The sequence below is a fragment of the Pteropus vampyrus genome, unplaced genomic scaffold (assembly GCF_000151845.1).
Source record: "Pteropus vampyrus isolate Shadow unplaced genomic scaffold, Pvam_2.0 Scaffold213, whole genome shotgun sequence".
Taxonomy (NCBI): Eukaryota; Metazoa; Chordata; class Mammalia; order Chiroptera; family Pteropodidae; genus Pteropus; species Pteropus vampyrus.
Window position 1 is genome coordinate 2,259,619 of NW_011888994.1, and position 8,369 is coordinate 2,267,987.

The 8,369-nt window shown below is 40.2% G+C and overlaps 1 long non-coding RNA gene across 1 annotated transcript in view; it reads left to right on the plus strand.

The window, feature by feature from the left end:
• LOC105300497 overlaps positions 1-1,375 on the plus strand; it is a 75,147-nt gene extending 73,772 nt beyond the window's left edge. Inside the window, exon 5 of the long non-coding RNA XR_002783415.1 lies at positions 398-1,375. This is a non-coding gene — a long non-coding RNA (uncharacterized LOC105300497). The remainder of the gene's footprint in view (positions 1-397) is intronic.
• Positions 1,376-8,369: the final 6,994 nt, after the last annotated feature.

The window sequence follows — 8,369 nt, forward strand, 5'->3', positions numbered from 1 at the left end:
CTTCTGTCTCCTCAAAACTTTGGTGCTAAAAAACAAACAAACAAAAACACTTTGGTGCTGACTTGATGAAGACAAACAGTGACTGTAGTTCACCTCGGGCTGTGGTGTGACCGAGCTGGGAGAGAGAAAGAACTGAGACGGCAGAAAATCCAGAAGGCATGTCCCCCGACCTCTCTCCTTTTTCTGAAATTCTGGCCTAGTCATGCTTGTTAGTGTTCCCAAGCAACCTTAGTATCAGCTAATTGCTTCCAATTTTTTTTTTCTTGAAGTATTGTTTTCAGGTATTAACATAAAGGTTAACTTAGGGGGAAATGACATCTTTATGTTGTTAAGTCTTTCCGTTTTCTCATGCAAGAAATTGGTTTACCTTTCCATTTTGTTTGTCTTCTCCACCCAGGGCACATCCACATGATTAAACATAAACAGAAAGTGTCTGAGGGCTGAAGTACCAAGAAGCACCAGTAGTGAAACTTCATGGCCAATGAGCTGATTTATGGAACAAGTCCATTGGATGCCCTGAAGTTAATGGGAGAGACAACGAGCTTTTTCACAGATTAGACTCAACAATGCACAATCTCCTTTTAAAAAGTGAAGAATTCTCCTTTCCAATGCCCTTTCTGGCCTTACCTCATAGGTTTTAGGGCTATTTATATCCTGTTTGTAAAGCACCCTTAAAGTTATTCGTCAGCCTACTATCTCTTTCAATAGCTCTCCTACCCTGCGTTTCTCTTCTTGAAAATGTAACGTTGTATTTTGTTTTCTCTTACAAAGAATCACCTCCACAACTACAAGTTTGTTCTCATTTTTTAGAAGTCCTAAAATTGTTATGTGACAAAACCAAAACAGTTTTCACATTCTATGACCTATTAATCCTGATCGTGGGATATGGTCCCAAAATAACTACTCAATAGAAGGAAAAAAAAGGAAGAAAAAAACTGCATTTAAAAAGATATTTAACGGAAAATATTGGAAAATGTTCAGTGATAAGGTCAAATAAACTCATGCTGTATTTATAAGATGAAACATTACACAACTTTAAAGAAGAAAAGGGAAGACTTTTATAGAACATTTTTAAATTGCTTATGATCAGTGAAAAATAAAGAATAGAAAAAATATAATGGTTATAATTACATAGCAATTATATTCATAAGTGGAAATAATCAAATAATCAGAAGAGAACAGAGAGAGAAGAAGGGGCACAATTTCAATGGAGATGCTTTAATAATAGGCATGAATAAAAAAGATGCTCTCAGTGGCTCCCACCGAGCACTCGCTCTTCCTTCCAACCTTCCCAGCCCATTCCAGAATGTTATAAGAAAACAAATGAATATTTTGCATCAAATAATATTAAACTTTGTATTTGCTAAAGACTAAATGTGACTTTTTGACAGCTTCCCAACCACCACGCTAACCACTCCAAATGCCACTAGAATAGGATTCTTCTGTGGCTTCCCATAAACATTGCACAGGTGTTATTAAATAGAGGTGTTCTGATCATTTTAAAAGTGGCAACTTGATTTCCCAAAAGCAGGACCCCACCTCCGGCTTGAGAGGAGGTGGGGCGGGGGGGATGCAGCATAGCCCTTATTTATGTATTTAAACTTTTTTTACTAAAATGTTTTTTTACTAACCTGTCTTTAAGATTCATTCCTCCCAAATTTTGGCAGAAAAAGAAACTCAAACCACACCATAGATCAAAAGCATGGACAGACTGTACCAGTATGCTGAAGCTCAAACATAAATAGTTGGTTTGTCAAACCATAACCCTAACTTTTCTTTAAAAAAAATAAGTAAAGTACTTTAAATTGGAACAAAACCTACTTAATAACTAAAATATTCTATGAACAGCAGGGATGCCTTATTCAAGTTCCTACACTTAAATCATAATTTTTTTTCCTAACTACTTTCATATCTATTCTGTTATAGGTTATTTTTTAAAGCCTTACAATCACTCATCTACTGCCTGGGCTATATGAATTCTGAAAATCAGAAGACAATTTTGGGGTGTCACTGCACTACCGCCCCTCCTTCCTTAAGCACTGCCTCCTCCCTTCCGCGGGGGTTGGGCACAGCTTCCATGTTTGTCTCTATTATCAACCTCAGGCCACAGTTAATGGAACCAGGTTTTATGCCCTGGAGAACCCTGGCACATGTGTGCTGGGAGGCATGACACACACATTCGTTGGCACACTAAATATAATAGCAACACACTCGAAAATGTTCTAAATGTCCATCACCAGGAGAATGTGTAACAAATTGTGGTATATTTATTCATACAGTAGAATATTACACAGCAGTTAAAGTAAAGGGACCAGATCTATATGTATCCACACAGTTATACCTCAAAAAACATAATTTGAGCAAAAACACAGGTTGCAGAAGAGTAAAAGAAAAGCAAGGTGTGGTATAACACCACTTATTTGAAACTTAGAGTATGTAAACAATAGCATATTTTGTTTATAGATATATACATTGTAGCAAAGGATAAAGAAGTGCATGTAATGCTAAACACAGTAAACATGATACTAGTAGCTCTGGTGATTAAGGAAGGAAATTATTTATCTAGTGTGTTTTCCTTGAGCTGGGTATGTACATATGAATATTACATTATTCTGTATATTTTTTTCTAAGCAAAAAATATTTCGTAATTTTATAAGTAGAAAAGAGAAGGAAAAATACACCAAAATATTTACAGTGGTCAATTCTAAGGGAAGGATTGTAGGTGAAATTCCTTTACTTTTTAAAAGTTTCCCCCAATTGTCTATTATGACATTTATGACAGAAAAAAATGTTGATATATAAGAAGGAAGTCTGAAAAATTCTCTAATCAGGCACAGCACAAAACTTTTTCTTCTGTAATGAGGAATTATGCTTATTTTATATATGTATTTTTTCATATATACATACATATATACTGTATAGATGGAGTATATACTGCATATACTATATAGATACAAACATATAAAACATTGACTAAACTCTTTACTAAGGTGTAAATGATTGATACATGACTTAGGAATAACTGCAGGTAGAAAAAGGACAGGAGTAAGAGAGCATTGAGTCCCTGAAAAGACCATGAGTATGTGTGTGTATTCAGGGGTAGGGGCAGGGAATGTAGGAGTTAAAGTGAAAAGGAAAATCAGAAACAACTGTCACAGTTAGGAGGAAAGTGGACCCAAGACAAAGGGTACGCTGCTACCTGTAACCGGCAAGCCCAGCGGCCCTAGCTCATCAGGCAGAGCCTTGTATTCTATGCAGCCGTGGACATTAACAGCCATGTTCCCAGGACGGGGCCACTTTGCAGTGAGGAAATGGAGACCTGGGTTTGCTGGGATGCTGTCCCTTACCTACCAGGACAAGGACAGACTGGTTTGTGACTGAGCTCCTCCTGCAGCCCAGCTTGCTGAATGAAGCCTGTGGCACCTCACTGGGCTCTGCTTCTCTGGGATTCTTTGGCATAACCATCTCTTCTACACAATCACTATAAACAGAAGCACTTGACTTTTAACTAATGGAAGTGGATGTGTTTCTTTCATACATAGAGAAGCAAAAGATGGATTTATGTTTTTTGCACACACACAGGGACAACTTAATTTAATGGAACTGAAGGGGGCCGAGGGAAGGTCTTAGCAAGACCCATCTGGCCCAACTCCTATTTAGCACGGATCGCTTCCCACGCATGACAGAGATGCTAATCGTGAGCGTTATTTCCCAACACCATAGGATGTAGTGTAATTACAATGTTCATAAAAGAATTCCAAACAGGGCTCTGTTTAGAACTCAGTGAGACATAATGAGAAATCTCTATGGCAGAGGACAACATTTTTCTTTCAATTAATGGGACACTTGCTCAGAGTCATCCCCAAAACTATTAGGCGCTGATTAGAGAGATTTATAGCCTCTGAAGGACCAAACACAAACATTTTTCAACTAGAAAGTACTGTAAAACTATCTCATTTGAGGACATCTAGGAGGACATTTATTTAAGTGACATGTGAGAAGACAGAAGAATTTTCTAGAACACTTCCAATTCAGACCTGAAAGTCAGATTGCCCAAATGCAGATCTCATTAGGCCATTTTATGGAGTTTCATTCATTCCTTTTCTCCATCAGTCATTCGTTCTTAAAAATGATCCAACAGATATTTATGAGACATCATGAGTGAGGTATAGTGCTTGGCTGTGTTAAAACGTAATGATGAATCAGAAGGGTGACTTTTCAGTTACAGGACTCTGCACGTTTGAAAGAAAACAGATGTGAAGTTAGAAATCCTTAATTCAAGTTCGTACTTTCTCCATTGCTTGGTACATGACTTTGGGCAAATCACTTAACCTTCGGAGCCTCAAAGTCCTCAAAATGAAGATTAGAATGCCCACCTTTTAAATCTCATAGAATTGCTCTGAGTAAAATGATGTATACAAAATCTGACCATAAAGTGCTATATAAATCAATAGCAAGAGGCTATTGATATTAAGTCACTTACTGTCCAGGAGGGGAGATTTAAAGCACACAGTATAAGGCAAAAAGCCAATGCTATCGTGGCAGAGGACAAGAATTTATTGGTTCAAAATATCTATTGAGTCATAATATGGCCCAGATGATGTGCTCAGATGAAGTATACAGGAATTCAGAAGAGATCAAATTATCTGCTTGTTCTTTAAATGCTCCCCACCAAAACTATTCCCCAGATCTTACAGTACCCCCACAATTATCAGTGTGCCTCTCATTCTTTCCAACTATTACAAAACTCATCCTGCACAGTTTGATTTCTTTCCATTACAAGGGTCTGCCCTTGCTCTGAAAACAATCTTGCCGCAGCCTCTCCCTGCCCCTCCTCCCTCCTTCTCTCACTTGAAGAAGAGAAGGTGAGCAGATGGACTACCTTTAAAGCCACACGGTCCTGCCTGGACTCCTCCTCTTCTAAGCTGGGTGACCCGGAAAAGTTGTCTGACATTTCTGTGTCTCAGTGATCTCCTCTGTACAGCAGGGGAAATTATACTGACCTTGCAGTGTCCTGCAGGATGGGAGCAGCTTATGGAAAGCTTCTGACATATTGAACATGCTCAGCCATTGCAGCTATTATTATTGTAATGAAGGCCATTTTAATCCATTCATGGAATGACTAAGGTTTTGATAGAGGATTTGATTCTACTGAGTCATAGATATTTTCTTTTTTCATTTATTGATTTGTGAGGAGAAAAATGAAAGTGGTTCAATTTTTTCAGTAGGCTTCAAGCCAACTATTCAAAAGACACAGACAGAAGAATATGGCCTCGTAGGCAGAGCACTTGCTGCTGCTTACAATCACAGAGCTACAGCCCTCTTCTCTTTCTAACCTGTTTTTAGCCTCAGTTTTTTCTCGATCATTTTCCGTATGGCCTTGTTTATATTTCTTCCACCAAAGGCAAGGGTACCACTTTTTGGTTTGGCCTCTCTAGTTTCAATAACTCAGCTTACGATTATATCTTACTTTTAAGCACATAATGGAGTAGAAGTGGCAAGTCATCCAATTGCTAAAAACAAAAACACAAACGAAACACATTGTGCTGGCAGAGACTCTCCTTCACCTGGTGGGTGCACAATTGGAAACAAGAAGATGGGTAAGAAGTGTTCCACAGTCCAGCAAGACGAGCTGTAAAGCGCAACGCGTTTATGCTTTCTCACGACTTTCTCTTTAAGTCAAGAGGAGTGCTGCCCTTGGCGATCCCACAGAGGCTGGAGAGAGAGAAGATTTGAGCCAATTCTCATCCAGTCAAGATTCAGGATCACGAGTTCAATTATTGTCCTTGGCCATTCAGCAGAGAAACTTTCATATCGTGGCAGAGGACGAGAATTTGATCTGACAAGTCTAAAAGCTTTCATATAAGTTAATACAAATTGGAAGTATGGAGGCACTTAAAAATAGCTTTGGACTAAAGGTTTTCTCCTTGACAGGTATTCTTGTTTCCTCACATTTCTGAAAATGTCCAGAAAGTGGATATCTGAAAGCTCTGCCCGATCACTTCTCCATTCAGTAGTGAATGGGTTTATTTTTTTACTTTCATTTTAGTAGAGACATTTTATTTACCATTCTGAGGCTCCATGTGACACTTTGGGTCCTCCGACACGCACATGTATACAAAATCTGACCATAAAGTGCTATATAAATCAATAGCAAGAGGCTATTGATATTAAGTCACTTACTGTCCAGGAAGGGAGATTTAAAGCACACAGAATAAAACATGCAGAAGGGAAAGGTTTGTGAAGGGTACAGGAGATGGGGTGCAGGAGTGGGCAGGGCAAGCCTTCAGACCCCCTTTGCAGGAGTGATAGCTGAGCAAGTAGAGGGGAGCAAGGAGAACTGGGCAGGAGGAAGTTTAGACTTCAGCAAAACTCTGATAAAGTCTCAGCCAGGCCAACAGGGGGCCCCAGTGCCAAGATGGCCCGTTGGAGGAGTTCCACACTGGGCAAGTATGGCCCGGCTCTACTCTCCTTATGTGCTTGGCCACTGGGTAGGAGCAACCCACAGAGAGCAAGGCCTCAGCATGAACGCTACATTAGATCCACACTGCACAGCGGGAGGCTGCCCGTGAACCACTCCCCCCACTGCAGCTTCTCTTGAAGGGAGATAGAGTGGGGTACCTACATGGTTGCCACGTCTGCTGCTTGTGCCACACAGATCCATTTCTCTACATGTGTTCGGCAGGCAGCTCCTCTAGAGAAGTTCCCATGGGCATCTCTTCTAGAGAAGAAACTTAGAAGAGGTGAGTTGAACAAACAATGGTCCCATCTCTGCACTTGGTCTTTGTCTCCCTGCTCCATTTCCATCATGGCTTTCTACCAAACCTTTATTTACCCTTGAGAGTCCAGAGTTCTGCATTTAAGTAACAAAGTAAATCTTTTGTTGTTGTTGTTGCCAGACGCTTCCAATTCATTGGGATCTTTTAGGTCAAATCCTCTCTCGGTAAACTTTAACACTGCATCTGTTGTCTGGTAGACATTCAGGACCAGTGTTAAGTCCTGTGGCCATTGTATAGTGCTATTAATTTGCCATCTGTCTTTGTTTTAAAGACAAGCACATTTTTGCCATAGCTCCATCTCATCATAATGAAGTCTTTGGAAGATAAGCACAACTTTTCAGATATTTAGACATGCATGTGCATTGTGAGGCAAGTTATGGGACAGTGACTCCAACTGCTACTTATCACCAGACTTTTTCACGTGGCTTCAGCTGCCCCTGGTGATAAGCTAGCCACTTACACAGGCATTTTAACTCTGCTAAATGGGACTTCTCTATTCCTAATATGTTCTTTAGGCCTCTATGCCTTTGTCTATACTGTGTCCTCATCGGAAACATGTCTCTCTGCCTGTTCAAGTCTTCATCCATTAGCCAACCACATATTTTTCATCTGACATTTATAAAATTCCCTTCATGTGTCGGCTCTTTAAGCATTTAGGCTACAAGATATAAAATGAACAGTCCTTGTCATGGAGAATCTAAGAGCTTAGTGGAGAAGAATAAAAGACATACACAGAGTGGTTAGAATGTGGGCTTTGGCATCAGAGGATGGTAGTTCGAATCCCATCTTTGGCATTTCCTAGCTGTGTGGCCTTGGATAGGTCCCTTAATCTTTCGAAGCTTCCTCATCTATAAATGGAAATTTATTTATTTAAGAAATATTGATTGAGGACCCACTTTGTGCCCAGCACAGGCTAGATACAAGGAATCTAGCTCTGGACTAGACAGACAAAATCCCTCCCAAGTGAATCTGGCATTCAGATATTAACAAACATATTAAAATCGAAACAAGAGATACATGTCAGGTAATAATAAGTGCTATGAAGAACAATAAAGCAAGGTGAGAGGATAGTAAACAGAGGAGGTCACTGTGTTAGGTCAGAGACTATCTCTCTGAAGAGGCAGCATCGGGCAGAGACCTGGATGAGTTGGCAGAGGACTCGTACGACAGTCTGGGAGAAGAGCGTTTCAGGCAGAGAGGAGGGCGAGGCATTGAGGTGGGAGCATGCCTGGTGTGGCCAATCAAGAGGAAGGCCCAGGGTGGCCAAGAGCTGTGAGCAAGGAAAGAAGAAGGAGGTCAGAGGAGCTGAGGCTGCGGCCAGGTCACGTTGGGCCATGTAAACCGAGGTAAGAGCAATGTTAAATGGAGTCCATATTGACAGCCTCCTTTCAAGGTTTGTCGTTTGGGTAAATGAGATCATGAATGCTAGAGATGTGACATTCAATAAATACTCAGTATGCATCAGCCATTGCACCCATGGGAGAAAGAAGATAATAAAGCTATGAGCCAAGCATTAAGAAAGCATAGCAGAGGACTCTAAGGAAAGTCACCAAAATGAAACAATTCATGCCCTCAAGGAGTTTAAAATAT